The sequence below is a fragment of the Spermophilus citellus genome (genome assembly GCF_964194105.1).
Source record: "Spermophilus citellus genome assembly, chromosome: 9".
In the NCBI taxonomy this organism is placed as follows: Eukaryota; Metazoa; Chordata; class Mammalia; order Rodentia; family Sciuridae; genus Spermophilus; species Spermophilus citellus.
In genome coordinates this window covers 114,008,932-114,031,677 of record NC_138191.1, presented here as the reverse complement: position 1 = coordinate 114,031,677, position 22,746 = coordinate 114,008,932, and positions in this window count along the sequence as shown.

Genomic DNA, 22,746 nt, shown 5'->3' with positions numbered 1-22,746 from the left:
CCCACGGACGGGACTGCGGGCTTCCTCGCCAGCCCGAGGTGCTTGGACAGCTGGAGGAAACAGACGGCCCGCTCAGCCCTCCACTCCAACAACAACAGGCTGCCCGCCACTGGCTGCCCCACCAGGGGGCTGGCCTGGAGCCAGCCAGGCCACCCCACTCCACCCCACCACTGGCAAAACATGTTTTCTTGTTTTCTGAGGGGGAGGAGGAGGCCCGTACCCATCCTGAGCAAACACGGGAGCTGATAAGCACAGACGGGGTCTGGCTGCCAGGCTGCCAGCTGGGGCTGCTGTCAAGGCCAGGGCCAGGCCGAGCCCAGAGGTCACTCAGGCCAGCCTGCCAGGTTCAGAGTAGGGTGAGGGAATAGAAAGCTCCTTGCCACTCAGGGGGGAAAAACACCCAACCCAAGTCTTTCCTCACTGAAAAGAGAAGGGCCCAGAGGTGGCCAGATTACAGGGACAATCACTGACCCCAGCAGCACAGAGGCCAGCCTTGAGAGCTGCAATGTCCTACTCGGTGCCTGCTCTTAACCAGCCTCTCTGTCCCTCCCCTCACCAGGAACACCATTATCAGTGCTCCTAGAGAACATGAGAAATAAGGATTGCTGCCCATCAGCTTTTTCAGAAAGGTTAAATGACTGTTCGAGGTCACACGGCAATTGGTGCCCATGGGATATAAGTCCACAGCTGCCTGTCAAGTCCATGTTCTTTTGCATGGCCTGTCCAGTCCCACCACAGCCCACCATATATGCTTTATCAGACTTAAGTTATTAATGTCCTAGAGATGTGGTGGGAGCATTATCAACCTGCCTTATCTAGATCTCATTTTTTGTCAGGAAGCTCACAACAGACAAGTTTGGTTAGAGTCTCACGAGATCCTCCCAGAGTAGGAAATAAAGATTTGTACGCAAAGGGTTTGTTTGGGAATTGTTCCCCAGGAAGCTTCCATAAAGCAACAGAGATAAGGAAGAGAGGGAACCAAGGGAGAAGGGACTGCTGGGAGTGACTGGGGTCTATGCCTCTGGGGGCCTCTGGGGGCCTCTGGGGGGATAGCACAGAGCAGACCTATGCCTCAGGATGCAAGGAAGCTGGACTATGAATCCACACTTGTGCCTGTCCTTGACCAAGGGCTGTTCCTGGCGCCCTACTCTCCTGGCTCCCAGGCTGCCCCGTGAGTGGGCCGAGCAAGCCCCTGTGGCCAGTCCTCAGGCATAGAGCAGCCAGTTCACAGCATGAGTGGAAGGACCTGTGCCGGGCTGTGGCTGAGGCAGTGACACCTGCTGCAGTCGGTGCAGTAGGGAGCTCCGCCCCAACTTGGCCGAAGAAACTCTTGTTCCTCAGGCCACAGCAGCCCATTCCCTGCACACACGGGGACCCTCGTCAGCTCTGAGGCAGAGGATGCTCTCTCTCCCAGGGTCACAGCCCCTGCAGCCAACCCACAGGCTCTGAACCCCACCAGGAAATGACAAGTCTTGCCATCCTGGCCAACCTGACCTGTCCAGAGAGAGTCCCTAGGAGTCTTCCTCTGCCTTCCATTCCCATCCATGACCTCCCCTCTGAAAGGCTGGCTGGTGTTTATTTTTTTTTTCTCTTTTTGGAGAAATGTCATAATACTACTGTCCAATAATCAGTCCCCAAATACCCTTCACCATGTCCTCCTTGAGGAATCCAGACCCCTCTGGCTCACTGGCTAGTGCCACCATGTCCATATACACAGAGTGCTGAGTGCCTAGCAAGGCCACACCAGGCACTTCTCTGCACAAAGAAAAGCGCTGGAAGTCCAGTGGCTTGTCTGACTTTAAGAGGGCACACTATCTTTCAATTCCAACTCTTTGGGAAAAAAAGGGACTGTGTGTCCTGTTACAGAGGTTTAAAGCAGATGCCAGGAAGAGGCGCTCTAGTCTGTTTTGGTCCTGTGGTTTGCATGGGTGCAGCACCCCAGGTGTGGGGTGTTTACGGGAAGCCCTGTCTGTGGTACCTTTGGAAAGAATAGTAAGAAGACTGAAACTCAGTCTGCTCTTTATTGTCATCATCCAGAGAATATTAGTGATTGTTATGGTTTGGATGTGAGGTGTCCCCCAAAAGCTCACATGTGAGACAATGCAAGAAAGATCAGAGGTGAAGTGATTGGGTCATCAGAAACTTAATCCAATCAGTGGATTGCTCACCTGATGGGATTAATTAACTGAAGGCAGGTGGGGTGTGGCTGTAGGAGGTGGGCATTGGGGGCGTGGCTTAGGGGTATACATTTGTACCTGGAGAGTAGAGATCTCATTGTCTCTGCATTCTGATCATCATGTGAGCCGCTTCCCTCCTCCAATACTCCTTGATGCCCTGCCTTACCTGGAGCCCCAAGGAATGGAGTCTGCTACCTATGGACTGAGACCTCTGAAACTTTGAGCCCCCAAATAAACTTTTTCTCCTCCACAATTGTTCCGGTGGGGTCGTTGAGTCACAGCAGCAAAAAAGCTGAGTAAAACACTGATAAAACATACCCCCCGTCAGGTGGGGCTACTCCTACCACACCCCATCATGCACCACTGCACGCCCCTCGCAGCTTGTAACGCTGGCAGACGTTATGAATCAATCAGCTCTCCCACGGAAGTAAGATGCTGCCTCCATAGATTACTCTAAGCAGCGACATTCTGAGCTGGCCTCAGAAATGATCCCTGGTACCTAACATACCTAGGACCTAAAGGATGAGTCCTTAGGTCCCTGATGAGTCCACATATCCCTTCTCTGGGCTCGTGATCTAGCCTGGACCCCATCCTCTCAAGCTTAGTCCAACTCCCCGTGCCCACCCACCTCTTCATTTCACAGCCCTTACCCATCTTCCCATGTGTCCTCAGCTCTATTTTTGCTCCATCCACCTGTTTCCTGTCCCCAGGCCCTGTCCTGGGAATCCAATCCAAACAGGCTAGACCTCCTGCTACTCTAACCCTGGGCGGAGCTCTGCCTCTGTCAGATAGCATAGCCCCGCAGGGAGCCCTGGAAGATGACTTCTCACCTATGCAGTGTGTCATCGATCCAACCTTGAACCTGTGGGGAATCCCCCAGCGGGAGGCTGGGCCTTCAGCTCTTCCCGCTAGCTGAAGTTATATCATGGTTTCCCTTATGGGTTTCGTGTCTTCCCTTCTGCTGGAAAGTGAACTTCAGGTAGGTAGACTTCTGGTCCATCTCATTCCCAACTGCATTCCCAGGACCCAGAACAGAGCCTAGTTGCAGTCGGCATTCAGTAGCTATCAAGTAGGTGGAGAAGTCAAGGAATTCTCAGCCTCACAGGCCCTGGGGCAGCATCGACTCTCAAAAACTCCCACCGGATCTTAGCCTCTGACTCCCTTTCCAGAAAACTGGCCCTTCAGGCCACAGAGGACCACAAGCTCTTCTGCAGCCCCTGCCGTGGCTCTGCTGCTACCTGTGCTCTCCGGTTTCCTGGAACCTGGGTCTTACCCCACCTGTCAAACCAATCAGCAGTCCCAGGAATGGAGACACAGGAGGTGGAAGAGCAGGGAGAGGACCTTGAAATCAGGACTTTGAAATCCTACCAACCATGTGACTCTGGGATCATTGCTTAACCTTTCTAGGTCTCAGTGTCTTTTTATCAACAAAATGGTAGATGTAATAAAAGCCATAGCAAGGGTGCTTATAAGATTAAATACAGAGGGCCTGGGGTGGTGGCTCAATGGTAGAGCACCTGCCTAGCATATGCAAGGCACTGAGTTCGATTCTCAGCACTGCATGTAAATAAATAAACTAAAGGTCCATTGACAACTAAAAAATATTTTAAAAATATAGAGTTTTTTTTTTAAAGATTAAATAGGGAGGTAAAATATGCCAGGTATGTAGTGAACACCTTGAACCTACCGGGAGTGTGTCCCATTTTTTATCCTAAGTTAATAGTCCAGAGGAAAGTCCAGCCCACTCAGCCTCTGGGAGCCTTCCAAGGATCCCTGGCAAAAATGCACAGAAACCTAGGTGTGCACAGAGCTCAGGCTGAAGAGCACTGGCTTCACCACCAGGCACTCTGTGAGTGGCCCTCCCTCTTAACCCTCCTCTGTGCCCAACTTTGTCACACAGATTTGCCACCGTTCTCACAAGTTGGAGTTTATATCCTTACCCCTTAGTTCTGAGTCAGTCCTGTGGCCTGCTCTGGACAACAAATTGCAGCAAACGTGACTGAGTGCCAGTTGTGGGACAAGGTCCCAGGGGCCTTCATGTACATGGTCTCCTGTCTTGCACCTCTACCATAACCAAGAGAACAAGCCTGAGCCAATCTGCCAAAGGACAAAGACATGTGGATCAGAGCCAGGACACAGCATCACCCCATCTATGGCAATCTAGATCAGCCAACGACTGACCACTCCAGACCTGCAAATGATCCCATCCAAGTTCAGCCGAGTTGGCCTTTCAACCCAATTCACTCAAGACTTGTGAGCCATAATCCTTACCGTTGTATAACACTGAAGTTATATGGTTCTTATGCAGCAGAATCTGACAGATACACTTCCCAGCAGCTACTGGACCATTGTGCTCCAGCTTCTCTACCAATGGCTTCCCAGCTTCTGCTCATACCATCTCCACCAACAGGAGTCCAGTTACCTCCAGAGGCAGCCTATTCTAAAAGTATGTCCATATTCTGAACTAAAATCTCTCTCCAAGGGGCTGGGGTTGTGGCTCAGTGGTAGAGCTCTTGCCTAGCATATGTGAGGCCCTGGGTTCAATCCTCAACACCACATATAAATAAATAAATAAAATAAAGGTATTATGTCCAAGTACAACTAAAAAATAATTTTTTTAAAAAAAAATCTCTCTCCAATTCATTTCTGGGGACCAATTCACAGATTCACACCATCTCATTCTTAGGCCCATCTGCATGTTCAACTAAGTGTGTACCAAGCACTTCAAAGTCCAAAACATGAAGCCTTTTCTCTGTCTCTGCTTGCACAGGACAAGAAACCCTCAGTTCTTAGAAGCCTTGCTCTTCCTCACCCCCTAGGTTGAAACAGCTGCTGAATCAAGAGTGTTTTATTTCCTTGGAGTCGGGCCTCACTCTCCAGGAGTGGCTCTGAACCTGAGGCCTGGATCCCTCTTACAGTTACACCTCTCCATTCCTTCCTCCACACTAGCTGCGAAACTCCATCCACGGGTCTTCCACTTGAGAGTTACCCAGCACCTGCTCTGTTCCAAGAACTGTGCCAAGAATTAGGAGAGAAAAGGCATGGACCCTGGTGAGGGGGCTTGTGGTCCTAGCACAGGGATCCTTGTTGGGTGCCTCCTGGACCAGGTACTTTATTTCATAAATATCTCAAATCCTTGTAATGAACTGTGGAGTTTTACTGCCTCCATTTACAGATGAGGACATTGAGGCTCAGAAAGTTCAAGTGACTTGCCCGAGCTCTGCCTCATACATGGCAACATTTGGCTGTTGGTTCCAAAACCAAGTATCGTGCTGGTATGTCCCTCCCCTGCTCAAAATGTTAGCAGCAATCAGCATGAAAGTCCATCTCTATATGGACTCATACGTGCCCCAGGATTTCCCACACCCCTTGAGCTGTTCCTCTAGCCTAGGATGGCCTTCCACCCATCTGGACCTGCACCCTCCTAAAGCCCAGGCTCAGGAGCTCCAGAACGCTTCTTTTCTACTATGATTTTCCACTGTACTCTGCTAGGCCCTCCGGGCAGGCCCAGGCTGGTCCTCCATGTTGGTCTTAGTGGTCCTGGGAAACAGACCAAGTGTGACCCATCTCTGGATTCCCCTGCTGCATGCCATAGAAGGCCTGTATTCAGAAACTGTGGGACCAGACAAATTGGTTTGTATTGGCTAGGATTGCATTGCTGACAAAATAGGAAAACAGGCAACAAATGTTGCCATGTATGAGACATTTCTTGGGACAGAAATTGCTTGTGTAGATTCATTTAACCATTATTTCTTAGCACCCACAATGAGCTCAGTCAGGATTCTTGGTTGTAAGTAACAGAACAAACTCAAGCCAACCTATGTCATAAAAATATTAGAGGATATAGAATATCCATAGGAAGACTTCCAGTGAGACTCGGAGAACAATCAGGAATCCAGGGAGGCGTGGCAGCAGGAGCTCAGCTGAGGTGACATTGTGGACAAAGAATGCATGCAGAATGCCATTTCAGCGCTCCTGTGTGCCTGTGGACATGGCCTCTCTGAATGAATCCTCCGCTGTTCCTTCATCTCTGGGTCATTCCCTCCAGATTCAAAGTCCTAAGCCTCACTATATGTGCCTGCCCAAGTAGCCAGAAGGGGGAGGAGGAAACACATTGGTCCCTTTGACTTCTGTGGTGAGAAGAGAGCTCTGCTTCCCTCCAAGATGCAAAGGAGGTATCTCAAAACAAAGAGGGACTCTGGGGTGCTGGGCAGCCAAAATTATATGACAAAAGTCAGCAATAGTTCAGAACCTCTGAGGGCTGGTATTTTGGAGGGAGAGTGAGGAGAGGACCTTAGAGAGCACCTGTTCCCACATTTCCCCACGTGTCAGCAATGGAACCATGAGGTCGGGAGTATGAGAACAACTCTGGGGCCAACAAGTCAAGTGAGAAATGCTGGCGACCTTGGATTTCTTCCTAGAGCTGTGCTATGCAAGGTGCAGAGATCCTCAGCTGCTCTCTGGTTCACTTGAGCACACAGCCCTGTTCTTAGAGAAGGTTCTGCAGGCCTAACAACCAGCCCTCCACACAGAGGGAAACCCCACTGACCCAACCCTCTTCAGGGAAACTAGGAACTCTGCTGGCCTTACTAAGTTCCTGGCCCCCTGATTGGCAGCCTAGGACTCATGGAAAGGAACAATTCCCAGGAGGAGACAGCAAAGATGGAGGTAGGGACATGGGCCCAAAGAACCACGCAGACCCTCTCCAACCTGGCACCGCCTCCCCTTCTGTCTGCCGACATGAGCTCACCCTCCAGGTGCAGCTGAACAATGCGCTCTCCCTGTGCTTCAGGGCCCACTTCCACCCTCAGAAAACCCTTTCCCAGGGAGAGGACAATGGTATGGGCAGCACTGGGTGACCAGACCAGCTCCCCAGCTGCTTCAGCAGCCAGAAGGAAGGGGCTGGATGCCCAGCAATTCACAGGTGCTCAGGCCTCTGGCTGTGAAGCAGGGACTTTGGACCCTAGTCTTGGTTCTACAACACAGCTGTGTGACCTTGGGGAAAAGTAGTTAATTCTCTGAGCCTTGGCTTCTTCTGCTGGTGGGTGAAAGGATCCAGTAAAGTGTGAAGCATTCTTTAGATGTGAAAAGTTATTGCCATATTGAAGATCAAATAAGAAACTAATGTTCCTCTTTTCCTAATGAAAGCTCCTGAAAAAAAGACCTCTCAGGTCACTCAAACAGCAGGGGACTTCTCCTAAAGGAGGTGTCTCCTGTTTGGTTAAGTTTGGCAGGTCCGTGACCAGCTAAGAAATGGAAATAGGACAGGATAACACCAGAGTATTCTTTCTAGAAATGCAATATTGTCGGAGCACTGTTCACATGCCAGGCCCGTCACACACATTGATACACGCCGTGCCAACTTGACCCTTCATCTCTTCACCCTAGCTCAATGGTCATCTGATGGATTTCTATTTCTCCTTCAAAGTTCAGATTAGGCATCTCCTCCTCAGGAAGCTTCCCAGCCCCTCCCCTCTCCCGGCTATCAGGGGTCTTCTCTGTGCTCTGACCACACAGACCCTCATCACTGACCCTCCTGACCTGGAGTAACTCTCCCCTGTTGGTACACCTGTCTCCCCCAATAGATTGTTCATGATTTAAAGGCTACAGGCCTGTGGGCCTGGCCTGGCACACACAGGTTGAGTGAATGATTGTGTAATCCACTTTGGTCTCCTCCTGTAGAGGGTGACCTTTGCTTTTACCTCATGTCAACCCTTGAAGTGAGACTCCACATTTCCACCCTCTCCCAAAGAAAATGCAATCCACAAAGCGCCCGAGAACTGGAAGTTTTGTAAGTAAGACAGAAGCACACCCCTCAGCAAGAACCCCAAATGCTCATTAGATGCATTTATTCCCCACGCTCCTTGCCATCATTTAGTCCTTAGGGGTGGGCAGAATAATGCTCCCACCCCAAGATGTCCATGTCCTAGTCCCTAGAACCTGGGACTATGTTAGGTTACAAGGCAAATGAGAATTAAGAACTGGGTATGACGGCACATGCTTGAAATCCCAAAGACTTAGAAGGCTGAGGCAGGGGGATGGCAAGTTTGGGGCCAACCTCAGCAACTGAGAGAGACCCTGTCTCAAAACAAAACAAAAAAAAAAAAAAATGGAAGAAAAAAGTGAGAGATGTATCTCAGCCGTAGAGCACTTGCCTAGCATGCACAAGGCCCTGCATTCGATCCATAGAACCTCTCCTCCATAAAAAGAGAATGAAGGTTCAGTTGACATTTAGAAGGAAAATATCTTTTGGGGGGTTGTCAAAGGAGCCATTAAAAGTATAAAAAGAGCCAATGCAGTGACCCACACCAGTAATCCCAACGGCTTGGGAGGTTGAGGCAGGAGGATCTCAAGTTCAAAGCCACCCTTAGCAAAAATGTGAGGCACTAAGCAACTCAGTGAGAGCCTGTCTCTAAATAAAATACAAAAAAGGAATGGGGATGTGGCTCAGTGGTCAATTGCCTCTGAATTCAATCCCCAGTGCCCTCCTCAAAAAAAGTATAAAATGAATGTGGTAGCATACACCTATAATCCCAGTGGCTCAGGAGGCTGAGGCAGGAGAATCCCAAGTTCAAAGCTAGCCTCAGCAACTCAGTGAGACCCTGTCTCTAAATCTCTAAATAAAATATAAAAAAAGGGCTGGGGATGTGGCTCAGCAGTAGAGAGCCCTGGAGTCAGCTTTAAAGATAGAGAAAGGGGGGCTGGGGATGTGGCTCAAGCGGTAGCGCATTAGCCTCGCATGCGTGCGGCCCGGGTTCGATCCTCAGCACCACATACCAACAAAGATGTTGTGTCTGCCGAGAACTAAAAAAAATAAATATTAAAAATTCTCTCTCTCCTCTCTCTCATCTCTCACTCTCTTAAAAAAAAATGATAGAGAAAGGGAACCACGTACCAAAGAATGTAGGAGCCTCTCCCGAAGAGGCAGGGAAATGGGCCCTTCCTGAGAGTCTTCAGCCTGCTGACACCTTCACCTTAGCCCAGTGATATTCATTTCAGAATTGTGACCTCCAGAACTGTAAGATAAGAAATTGTACTGTTCTTACAATAATCCATCCTGTTTAAGGCCATTAAGTGTGTTGTGATTTGTTTCAGCAGTGACTGGAAACTAACACACACATCTCCTTCTTGCCCTTGCCCCCTACCCTACCCAGACTGCCCCATCTCACGCAATTCAGCTCTGGCCCAGAAGTGGCATAACACTCCACTAAACAAAAGCCTTGCAGTTACTCAAACCACCCTCCTTAAATAAAGGCAGTTGAGGGCCTGAGGTATAGCTCAGTGACAGAGCACTTATCTAGCATAAGAGCCAGGGTACCACTTACCTAGCATGCTCAAGAGCCAAGGTACCATTCCAGGCACCACTAAATAAATAAATAAAGACAGGTTAGCAACCATCTCTTGTTACTCGAGGATATAGCTTTTGACAATAGAGCTTCCACCCTAGTGATTAGTCAAAGTATCCTTTCCAAAAATAGTTTTCTCCCTGGGGGATGTACCAGTAAATGCAATTTCTCCATCTCAGCACTAGTGAAATAACAATATAGATGACATTTGGGAGTACTTGTGATGGTCAGGCACTGCTGTCAGTACTTTATACCTGTTAACTCTTTTAATTATCCCAACAACTCAAGGAAGCAAGTGCTAGCTTATCCCCATCTTACAGTGGAGGCACCTGAGACCCAAAGAGGTCAAGTGACTCACCTGAGGTCACACAGCTAAGATTGCAACTCAGCCTGTCTGGCTGCATAGTCAGGTTCTTAACCGTTACAGGTGCTGCCTCCCTTCATGCGAGTAAATGAATAACAGAGGTAAACATGGACACACGTGTAATGTATGTCTCTGTGTTCCGATGCTGAGAAACACTGTCATTAAGTCAGGGTGAGGGCCCTTGGTCCAGCTGGGGAGGAGGGACCTAGCTCATCCACAGAGCACCTTCCTCAGAGTCCCTTCTGCACATGGCTCTGGGGATGGGGAGAGAAAGGATCAGAGAAAGCTGTTGAAGGGGTGGCACTGAGCTAAGCTCTGGAGGATCTGTTAGGTCACCATCGAGTGAAAGGTGGCAAAGACATTGAGTCAAAATGATCCTGAGGCCTGAAAGAGAAACAGAGTCAGGACAGAGACAGAGATACGCCCGCTACTGATTGTAGAGGCAGAGAAAAATCCACAAAAAAGAAAGGCAAAGAACAGCTGAATGTGTCGTGACAGGCTGCTCCTGGCCCAACCTCCCTCCAGTTCTGGGACAGAAAATAGCCTGGCTGACCCGTAGTGTACAAAGCATTTCCTGTGCAGCCCTGGGGACCCCTGAGCTGTACTTTCTCAGGGGTGGGGCTGGGTGGGGGTGGGGTGAGGGCAGAAGAGGAGGGGCAAACCATGCTGGGCCTGGACAAACTCTCCAGCACCAGAGTGGCTGAGGATGAGAGGAAGTGCTGTCCTGTATCGGGCCATGTGTGCCCACAAGCATGCGCGTGGCCGTTTGTGCTCCTATGGGAGATGGAACCTCCACTGTGTGTGTGACTAGGTTCTATGTGTCTTTCTGTGGAAAATGACAGCAGGTCATACCATACTGGCTGCTTCACAGGAGGTAGTTCTGAGAGCCACGCGTTCACAACCATCTCCTCTGGCTTCAGCTCCTCTGGGCTCCAGCCTTGAAGTTCAACTTCCAGCTGATCCTGACTCTGCCTGGTCCCCAAGAACAACACCTCTGTGTGCTCCTTTCATGGGTCAGTGATCTGGTCCCATCTTGTGCTGGGGACGGAGTGATGCAGCCTGAACTTTCACTGAGGGCCTTTCCCAGGAAACAGGAGGAGGGGCTTAGGGACAGTTGGGCCTGGCTCCCAGAACCCAGAACACCTGACTGGGGAGGACACCTCCTCTCAGGAAGATTTCAAACATCTCCAAGACCTTGGCCTAGCCCTTTCTCCCTCCCCTTTGTTTAGTCCCTGTCCCCACGTTACTTTTCAGCTGAACTCTTGAAGCCGGCTCTCCCCTTCCTGCCTTTAGTCTACCCTCCAACCCTGGTAGATTCGTTATCATTCCAACATAGGGAAAGGCCTTTGAGCCAGAGCACGAGTGTTTCCTATCTGATGGGCCTGCTGTCTGGCGCATCCTGGCAGAGGCTGAGTGCCGGCCTTCCTGCCAGGAGGAAAGCCGGTTTTCACTTTCAGCGGGATAGACACGCACACTGCAGGGGGCAGCACAGGTGAAACACTGGTTTTCAGGACTCTAGAAATTTCCAGCCTCTTTCTCCCCTCTCAAGTCTGAGGTCTCCTGTCCACACCTCAGCCAGGAGGCCCTCTCCCTGGCCTTTTGTCTTAAGACAGTGACATATTACCACCGGACGGGATCTTTGATTCCACCACAGCCCCCTCACCAACCTCTCCCTAAGAGACGACACAAGAGCTACTTACTGGCTGGGAGAAGCCTGGTTTCTTCTGGCCAAGCCGTGCCAGGGATCCCTAACCTTCTGAGTGGGCACCTCTGGTTCCCAGAAGCTATACAAGTTGAAAATGATGGCCCCTGCCTTCCCAGAAGAACGCCATTGAACTCTAGGATTCAGGAAAGGGAACCAACATTTTCTGAGCCCCTTCGTGTATCTCCCTTAATCGACATAGCGATCTGAAAAGGAATTGCATTTCTGGCAAAGAGGGTTTTCTGGACAAGGTTAAACTGGGATTCAGAGTCAGGTTATATCTGATGGGTTGAAGGACAGTGTCCCCTCCTCCTAGCATCCATTGACAAGAGCAGGCCTGATGTGGGAGTATGCAGAAGGCAGGGTCCTGGAGAAAGAGGCCAGAGTTTAATACCTTTCCCAGCCCAGCTCCTGGGACCAGGTCGGAACCTTAGAAAGGGAGGGGAGCTCCTGTCAGAGGTCAAGGGTGTCTTTTTCCTGGGCATCTTATGAGAGAAGCCTCACAAGCCACACTGCTCTGGGGCCCAGTGACAAAGTATGAGCTGGCTTTGGTGAATCTTCTCGCGCCTTCATGGAATTCCAAGTGGTTCCACGTAGTAAGGACCAATGGATATGTGGTGACACTTGCCACCCAAGCTGTCTGCAAGTTTAAGGCCCCTGGGACAGCAGTGGATGTGGAATAAAGACACTTTCAGGGACCCCATAGCCTCTCTGTGGCTTGCAGAATGGATTCAATCATGAAATAGTAAGCAATGGACACCTGAGAGTTCTCCAAGCTCAGTAATTAAAGGGTCACACACACCAGGAGCTATGGGACAGAAACAGTGGGGCATTGGCAAGTGCGATTTCATTTGTACCCACAGGTTGGTGAAGCCAGCAAAACTCACTTCCTGCGTACTTTTAGATATGGGGATCAGGCTTATAGATGCTAAATCTTGTGGAGGTGGCAGAGCCTCAGACTGTTTCTATGGTGCCAGCCTACGTGGGACACCATTAATGCCATTTCCAGAACAAATCCCACAAATCCTCATACCATCCTCTCCTCAGTTCCTTCTCTAAGCCAGCACACTGCCACTAAGAAATCAGCATAGCAGAGAGGGATGAATCCATCCCGTGAACCCCTGCCCTTGCCCAAGAGGCCTTGCCACACCTGTTCTGCTCTCCCTTGTACTGTCATCTAAGGAGTCACATGCCCTCTCAAGGAACCGTGGCCCCATCCACAGGCCATTGCTGAAGCTCCCATGTCCTTATCTGACACTTCTTCCTAGCCATTATTCATCTGGGGACAGGAACTTGGGCCAGTGTGTCCCTTCTCTGAGATTTTTGGATAAAGATAAAGAACTCATGGATTATAGATGCCCTCTCCTATGACATCTAAGACTTGGGAGCTATCTATGGCTCGGTTTTCCTTGTGTGGAAGAAACTAGACTTTAGTTAGAGATCACAGCCAGCTCAGAGAGATGCAAAGGTGGGAGATGGGGAGTGCTGTTGACTTGTGTCTGTCACTGAAGGTACCATGTAGACCATTAAAATCTTTTTTCTGCCTGAACAGCACGAGGTGGATTTTGGTCACTTGCCTAAGGCCCTATGTCTAGCCCAGGATAGGAAGGACAATGAGCAGCAGCCCAGGAAAAAGAAAAGCCTGGGGAGGGGGGGAGGGGCACCACCCCCTGTTGGGCTGTCCCTTGGGTTTCTCCCAACAATGGCAGGGGTAGCAACATTGTTTGTTTCTGGAATCAAAGACCCCTCCCCGGATGCCCCCACCTCTCAGCTGGCAGTTGAGTGAAGCAGAGGTGGGAATGGGTGGTAGGGGCACCTTGCCATGCCTGGGGACCACCTTTCTGACCACAACTTCAAGTGGCAGGAGGGGAGAGGAAGAGGTCAGATGGGAGGGAAAAGAATAGCTCATACTAGACTAGGGTGGAAGACGATGACCCCGGGCTTGGATGGAGAAAAAGGCAGAGCGACCTCAGACCAACAGAAGCAAGATGGGTTGGGTCCCAAATCAGACCCCCCAATATACAGCCATATCTCTTATCTTGCCTCAGGGCCCCCAACTGTGAAAGAAGCAATCAGAGCAGAATATACTCTGAGCTACAAATCCTGATTACCCCCAAGTATGGGGACAAGTTAACCTCACAAGTGGAATCCCAGACCAGCTCCTGACCTTAGCACTTGCCCAGCAGCTCTGAACTCTGCATGTTCTGACTGTCCATGAACCTGCCCAAAGTGGGAAAGTCCACAGGCCTCCCTAAATCTGTCCAACACTAATGGTTCAGTTGTCAGGCATGCTAGGACTTCACTGTTGGTGCAGCTAATGAGAAAGGCCAGAAATCTGACTGGGCAGACAGGGTGAGCTACTCCAAAGGCAAGACCCAGCACACCAGTGAGAGATCTTTAGGGCAAGTTTGATGATCAGAGCAGATTTTGGAATTGCAGTTTCAGAAGACATGTGAGTTCAGAGCAGGAATCCAGTTCACAAGAGCACAGAGGCCTAGCCCAGCTCCTGCAGTGGGGTGAGAGAGGTGACACTGAGTAGTCAGTGTCGGGAAGTAAAGCAGGGCTTGTAAACAGCATAAACTGGGAACACGCTGCTGAGGTCAGATGGCTAAGGTCTAGGGGTGCCTAGGACTCACGCACACCAGGCTTCTGCAACAGGGCGGATCCAAGCCCAGCAGCCTGCCGAAGCCCAGGAACCAGGCCTGGCTAGGAGTGCTCATGCTGAGAATGTCAGGGTCAGCCCCCTGCAGTCAAGGGGACTGAGTAAGGAGAGATAGAGTCATGTGCAGGAACTACCATCCATTCTTAAAGGATGAGTGTCTTCTATGGCAGGGTGAGGCCATGTCAGTATCTACAGTGTCTGTGCTAAGGATGGGAGACAAATGCAAGAATATAGAGCTGCAGACAGGTTAAAGGGTCTTGTGGTGGTTGTAGTGTCCCCCGGCCTAATGGTCACAACACGCCTACCTGGGGGCTGTGGCACCTAGGCAACAGTAAGTCAATAAGGCCTGGAGCTGACCTGTCCCTGGCCATGTAAGTCTACTTGGGCAGCTTTCTTGGTCCAGCCTCAGAGGTCCCCCAGCCTTTGAGTGTCAGACTAAGCGCACCAGCATGAAGAGTCCAGTCCTCGCAGCCACTCCAAGTGCATAGGGCCACTTCTGACTCAGATCTCAGCTTCCCGAACCCCCTTGTCCTTGCTAGTTTATTTCCTTCTGCTGACCAGGTTCCGTAGTTAGCTTCTAGCTCAGCATTATGCAACAGGACATTTTGTGCCTACAAGAATGTTCTGCCTCGGCTGTCCAAGACCATAACTACCAGGCGCTGTGGCTGATGAACACTTGAAAGGTGGTTAGTGGGCGCTGCATTGTTCATTTTAGTTTATTTCACCTTTAATAGCTACACATGGCTGGGAGCTTCCATACTGAACAGCCCTGTCTGAGCTCTTCCATGCAGTTGGCAGTAAAACCCTCTGAAGTCCAAATATCTAACCTTAGCTGTGTGTCTGAGCCATCAGAGCATGGCTGAGGTGACAGAGACAAGGGGGAAGGGAAAGAAAAGGAAGGAAAGCACCCAGATGATATGACATGTGCATTCTTTTTTTTTTCTTTTTTTTTTTTTTTTTTTTTTTGTACCAGGGATTGAACCCAGAGGTGTTTAACCACTGAGCTACATCCCCAGCCCTTTTTATTTATTTTTTTAAATTTTTTTTTTTTAGAGAGAGAGAGAGAGAGAGAGAGAGAGAGAGAGAGAGAGGAGAGAGAGAATTTTTTAATATTTATTTTTTAGTTTTCGGCAGACAGAACATCTTTGTTTGTATGTGGTGCTGAGGATCCAACCCGGGCCGCACGCATGCCAGGTGAGCGCGCTACCGCTTGAGCCACATCCCCAGCCCTTTATTTTTTATTTTGAAACAGGGTCTCACTAAGTTGCTTAGTGAGGGCTTGCTAAATTGCTGAGGTTGGCCTTGAACTTGCCATCCTCCTGCCTTAGCTTCCTTAGTCACTGGGATTACAGGTCTGTGCTACCGAGGCAGCTGCATGCTCTTATTTCATCCTCACAAAAACTCTGAAAGGTAAATACAGTTAAAACTTATAAGGTGCCAGCCATGGTGATGCCTGTAATCCCAGCAGCTTGGGAGGCTGAGATAGGAGGATTCTAAGTTCAAAGCCAGCCTCAACAAAAGTGAGGTGCTAATCAACTCAATGAGACCTTGAGGGCTGGGGATGTGGCTCAGTGGTTAAGTGCCCCTGAGTTCAATCCTAGGTAATACCCCCCCCCCAAAAAAAAAAAAAAAGACTTGTAAAGTGCCACTAACAAGTCTATCTCATCATTGAGGCCAGAGTCAAGACTTAAACCCAAGTGTCTGACTCTGAAGTACACAGTCTCCTCCTATTAATTGAGAAAAGAGAGTGACCCTTTCCCAGAACTGCTGGATTACAGGGCAGGGTAGAGCTCTGGGCAACAGACATTTCTCTAGCTCCTCTCTGAGCTAGCTTCGCCTGCTAGAACCACATTATTTGGCTTGACATGAACTTCCAGAAATCAAACACACCCAGATTCACACATAAGGCACATGACCAAAGAAAAATTATCTGCTGTGTATCCATTAGTGCAGATAATTAACAGTTGATTTGATATTCTTGGCATCAAAGAAGGCAGAGCAATGCTTTTGTTTGGGCTGACATTAAAATACCTGGTACATGCTGATTTGCTCACTCACTGGAGGACCAGATGGTAGGGTCAAAAGTGAGCTGGAAATAACGTTGAGAGTAGAGAAGGACATCTAGTCTGTGCCACCTGCCATCTAATATGTGCTAAAATCTTCAACAGATTCTCTCAAGTAATGGCCATCCCTATGAGCTAGCCAGGACTATCCTCACTTCATAGAGCAGAATTGAAGCTCAGAGTGGGGAGGCAACTTGCGGAAAGTCACCCAGTTGATAGTGTTAGAGAAGGACTTCAAAATCTAGGCCTGACTTCAAGCCCATTCTAAAACACACTGGCTCCTGGCAGAGATCTAGAAAACCCACCAAGGCTGATAAAACCCACCAGTGCTAATAAGGTACTAGAATACTTTCCAGATCTATCTGGGGCTATGCCTGAAGTCAGCCTCCTGTGCAGTCACCCCTGCTTCTAGAAGTTCAGGCTCCCACGAGTAGGAGAGGACCCCAGCCCCCAGCCCCATTGTGCAATCAGAGACAATGAGAGGCAGGCCTCCCCTTTCTTACCCACCACTTTCCTCCCCACTCCGCAGGGTGCTGCCAGTTCAGCACAATAGCACATTCTGTTTCCAAGAGCCTCTGCTGGCGCCCCCAGCCTTTTGCAACCCCTCCAGACAATGGCAGGGCCCAAAAGGCCTGATAGCCAGTGACAAATGTATGTGAATGACCAGCTCACAGGAAGTGGCCTTCAATAGTCCGATAGCTTCCTGTATCCTGACATTGTGAAGGCCCACTTCCTGTGCTGTCTCCGAAAATACAGCCAGGCAAAGCTGGGGGTAGGGGCTGAGGCAGGGTTTCCCTGTCTTTTCCTTGGTCCAGGCTCATCTCCAATATTCAACACTGTCCCCTAAGGATGCCACCAATCTCAGCTGAGTTCTGATTCGAGGGTGAATTCCTGGCTGGCCTCTGACCAGTGGCTCTGACCACCTCTTGGACAAACTCCACCCAAGCCCAGCCAGAACAAAACGACCTATTTTTAAAGATTTCACAGGCTTCCTAGATCTCACCCGCCTACCCCCTGCCTTTCCAGGACCTCAGGCCTCTACTGCTGGGAAAGACTTTCTCATGTCTACTCCATCCCTCTCTGCTGCACACTGATCACATTTCCTGGTGTCCACTGGTCACTCTGCTCTGAACGATAACCTTCATGCGGCTTACAAAAACTTATTGAGTCACCCTTCAGCTTTATCTTCCCAGAGTGGATAATCACAGTTCCTTCAGCTTCCTCCACATTGCAAAAAGCAAAGTGAAGCAAGGGAGCAGGAAGCAGGAGGCCCCTGCAGGGCTTGGGAAAAGGTTTACCCAGGTTGAGCCTCCCCTACACCTGGCCTCCCAGAGAAATTGATCACCAAGACCCAGAACACCCACCAACTGTCAGGAAAGCCGAGCAAGAGAGGGAGCTGATGTCTTCTATGGAGTTGGGCACTGTGCTGAGAACTTGCCTCTTGGTTAGCTGAAGTAGGTAGAAAATCACCATATTAAAGATGAAGACATAGAGAAGTTAAGTGGCCCGGGGACACCCAGCTAATGAGACAACCACATAATCCACTAATAAGAAGTAGCCCAAACTACACACAGCCCTGCTTGACACTGAGAGTCAGGTTTAGATAAAGGGTGTGGAGAAAGTACCATATGTCCCCTCCTCTTACATCTGCTCTTAAGAACCCCATCCCCAACACACCCACCAAATCTTTGTCCTCCCCCACCTTCCTGGCACTGAAGAAACACCCCTGGAGAGGGGCAGGTGGCTGCTCCCAGATCTGCCAGAAGCCCTTCTCTAGGGAGATTGTTCTCCACTCAACTGAGCAGCACTCAGGCCATTGTGGCCGTCTGTGTTGGGAGGGTCAGTGTAAGAGGAGGGGACAGGTCAGAGGTGACAACCCATTCAATTCCTCCTAGCCACTGGAGACCTGAAAGCTATGGCTCAGCCAGCCAGGAGTGTGGAGTGCACAGGAATGGGGGAACAAAGAGGTCTCTAAACTGGAAGGAAGGAGGCGGGGAGTAGGCCCTCTCCTACTTTCCCACCCTCCACCGTCCAAGGAGAAGAAAGGCAAAGGGCACAGAGAAGTCAGGAAGGACAGCCAGCTTCACTGGGAGCAGAAAAGAGATCCAAAGTCAGCAGACCTAGGCTCTCCTTCCCACAAGACCAACTCTTGTCCAATGTGTGATTGGGGCAGTTAAATAGCCTGAGTCTCAGTTTCCTCCTCTGTAAAAATAGCAAAAACAATCCCTGCTGTGCAAAGCTCTCAAGAGGATTGAATGGAATCCCATGAGCGTCCAGCCTGGTGCTCAACCTGCAGTTCAGTGAGCACAGTTTCCCTTTTCTTTTTTCCCAGGACTTTTCTACCTTAGCTTCCCAAGATGACAAGGTCCACAGAATTCGGGTAGCCGCCCTCTGACCCTTTTCCATGATGCCGGGAACCTCTGCAAGCTTGGGATTCGTGGGACTCGCTGGGCAGTCCCCTCCTGCCTCTCTTGGATCCTGGTTGATAAGAAACCTCATGAGGCCTAGGACTACTGACCCAGTGGGAGACACAGAGAACTGGGGAGGGTAGTGCCCCATCAGAGGCCCCTGAAATGACCCCCAGCCTGCCTTGTGGGGCTGCATGAATAATGGCCAATTCTGACTCCCACCACACTGCTGAGCGGCTTCCCCACCTGCCCTCACTCTTACCAGGAAACTCATGAGCTCAGGGAAAACCTTTACTACAGTGTCAGCCTGAATCAACCCCATCAGGCAGGTGAAGTCTTCTGGAAAAAATAATAGAAGAGATGTTTGGATTCTCCATGCTGTTTCCACCACTCCCTGCCCAGCAGGGGACACAGAATGCTAAAGAGCTCAGCTAAAACAAAGGTGGCAGCCTTACCCCTTCAAAGTCAGTGTGCCACACTGGGAGATCCTGGGCCACAGCCTGGAGGCAGAAGGATGTCCAGGTTGATAAGGCAGGGGACAGACAGGACCGTGCCTGGCCCCTGACTGTTCCTTCGCCCCAGAGTCCACAGGGATCACCAGTTCACACAGCCTTCCAGCCTCAAGCATTTAGTTCCCACCTGACCTCTTGGGGAGAAGAGGAGGAGGACCCAGTATTAGCCTCACCTAAAGGCCAAGCAAGCAGCCAGGGACCAGCAGGCCTGCCCTCAGTAGGCCCATACCTTACCTCATGGCTGCTGTCCCCACTCTGCAGGTTTCCCCAGGGGAAGCCCCTTCCATGCTGCTGTCATCTATCCTCTTGTCAGGGACTCAGATGGTGAAGACCTAAATCCCACCCCCTCAGAAGGTGGCTATACTCGAAGGTATCCTTTGTAACTCTGAGTTTAAATGGGGCCATAGGGTGGACCCTAATCTAATCTGCCTGGTGTCCATCAGGAGAAATTTGGACGCAGAGACAAAGGCTCAGGGGTGCTCATGCACAGAGAGAAGACCATGTGAAGAGGGCAGGAGGTTGCAAAGTCAAAGACAGCAGACAAGGTGTGGTGGCATACTCATAGTCCCAGCTACTCTGGAGGCTGAGGTGGGAGGATCACTTCAACCCAGGAGTTCAAAACCAGCCTGCACAACAACAACAACAACAACAACAAAATACCAGGCAGGAAGCCTCAAATAAAACCAACCCAGTAAGGCATGATAGCACACACCTGTAATTACAGTGGCTCAGGAGGCTGAGGCAGGAGGAACATGAGTTCAAAGGCAGCCTCAGCAACTCAGTGAGGCCCTAAACAACTTAGCAAGACCTTGTCTCAAAATACAAAATAAAAGAGGGGTTGTGGCTCAGTAAATAGCTAAGCATCCCCACATTCAATCCTTCGTACCAAAAACAAAAATAGAAGCCAACCCTGCTGGCAACTTGACCTTGGACTTCAGCCTCCAGAACTGTGAGAAAATAAACTTTTTGCTGTCTAAGCCACTCATTCAGAAGTGTTTTGTTATGGCAGCCCTAGCAAACAAAGGCCTCCTCCCTGACTTGTCTGGGAGATGAAGAAGGGTCTGGGGAGACTTCCTCCTCATGCACACCCAGCTGTGTGCTATCCTCACACTGGGATAGCACTCCAGGAGCCCGATAACCCAGGCAGGGCCCTTTCAGCTCAGCCCATCCCTCACTACCCAGCTTCTACCAGGCCAATCAGTGAGCCAACCAAGTCAGGACTGTGTGGGTGTTGAGGATCCAGCTAGAGCTGGTGGACACTGCAAGGTACCAACGTTGTGCAGAACAGGACTATGGTGGCAGTGAAATGGGCAGAGAAGCAGCAAATGGCAGGGTCTAGGATTTCAGCAGTGAGGACCATGGCTTTCCCCCCATTCCCTAGCCCTCTGCCACAGCATCACTGCGGGCCTGCTTCCCCTCTATGCTCAGGCACCCCCTCTGAGAACCCAGAGACCTGGGCCCTGAAGTGAGGCTAAATGCCTGGAATGAGGGAAATTCTACTAATCACGGTAACCAGCTTTCCCTAAGTGCTAACTGAATGGGACACCCTGTTCCGAGGGCCTTGGTGTGTTTTAGACCTGAAAAAACCCTGGAAGAGAAGCAGTGCACTAGCCCCATTTGGCAAGTGAGATTGAGACACTGAGAAGTGAAGTGGCTTGCCAAGAGCACAGAGCAATAAGTGGCAGTGCCAGGATATGGACACAAACATTCTGACTCCAGAGCAGTTTCTTGGAGGGGGTTGGGGGAAGGCATGGATTTGAGCCTATAGAGACCCCAGCATAGAATGTGAGTGAGAAGAGAGGCAGCTAGGGGCAGGGCTTTAGGGACAACAGCAGCTGAACAATCCCCCTTGTCACCAATTGAACAAATGATAAACACACAGGACTCTGTCTGTGGGAAAGACCGTGACCTTCTACCCTCCTGCACGTGAGAAAAACAGCTTGGAGAGCATCAAAGGGCCAGAGCTACCCCTAGAGTTGGTCTTGGGTCTGCACTCTGGGAAATGAAACCAGAAGGGGCAGGAAGAGCAGGCTGCAGGCTGCTTCAGAGTTCAGTCAGGGGAGCCGCTGGCCACAGGGCTGTGGTGGCGCCTGATGGCCAGCAGGCACTCAAGGGTGTTTCCCAGTCATCACGTCAGCCACTCTGCAGGCCACAAGCTGACCTTGGTTTGGTGAGATGACAACAGCAGCTGGGAAGTGGAGAGGGCATGGGACGGCATGGCCAGCTCTGCCAAGAACCCTACGTTATCTGGGGTGAGCCATTTCCTGCTCCAGGCCCCAGGTCCCTGCTGTTGGCATAAGGACAACCAGAGCTCTCGTCTACTTGCGTTCCTCCAGGATGAGGCCAGTGAAAAGATCATTTCACATAAATACAAGAAGTCTTGCGTTAGTGTGATTCTGTTTTGTTTGGGGGCTGGAGGTGGAGATCAGGCTTGTGCGTGCTGAGTACAAGCTTCACCACTGAGTCACAGCCCAGCCAAAATGCAGATCCCAGAGCCCAGCCCCGGGTTTACTGAGTTAGAACCTCTGAAGGGAGGAGCAGAAACCTGTCACCCCCTCTCTTAAGTGTATTTATTTATTTATTTTGGTGCTGGGGATTGGAATGGAGGGTCTCCTGCATGTAAAGTGTACATTCTACTACGGAGCTACACTATTCCCAACCCCTTTCCATCAGCTTCTTGATGAAATGAAAACCAGAGCCTGCCCTACCTGTTCATGAGGCTTCTCAGCCTCACCTGCCAGCCCACCCCAAGCTCTCAGGCCCCCAGTTGGAGGAAGACACTAGGGGAAAATGAGGTACTCCAGCCGCTAGGGCTTCCCAGGCAGGTGCTCCTGCCTGCACCCACGATTTCCTTCTCCCCAGGGCTGCCCAGGGGTCTGAGACCTGGCGAGCGCTCCACCTGCTGAGTGCATTAAGCAGTTCCCTGGGCTCAGACCCAAGGGCCTTGCTGGATTCCTTGGAGTTTTCCCATCCGCCCCACCGAGCTACTGTAGGGCTTTGATCACTGCTGCACGAAGGGCTTCCTGAATGCTTTCCTGAGGACGTTGTTCCCACTACAGAGTCATCAGGGTCAAATTCATCATGGCTGTGCTGGTGCAGGTCCTACCCAGTGGAGAAAGGCAGCCCTCTGCCCAAGGCCCACTTCCCCTGGGAAAATTAAGCCAATGTTTTCTCTTAGGGAAGGCAAAGCAGCAGCGAAACACAGCTGCCATTAGCTCCAGGCTAGCGGGCCCCTCAAAGCACAAACCTAGTACCCTGCTGCCTTACCCTTCAGAGAGCTCTCCACCCCACCCCACTACCTGTTCCCTCCCAGAATCACACTCAAGGGCCTCTTTCACATTTATTGACAATGACAATGTATGAGACCTGCAAGGGACAGTGGTAAGACTTGGTCCCTACCCTCAAGTAACTCACAGTCTAAGGAAACAGATACACAGTAGTCGTGGTCCCTGGGAACAAATGCCACAGTAGAATGAACACAGGGCTGGAGAAGCAGAGAGGGAAAGGTAGTC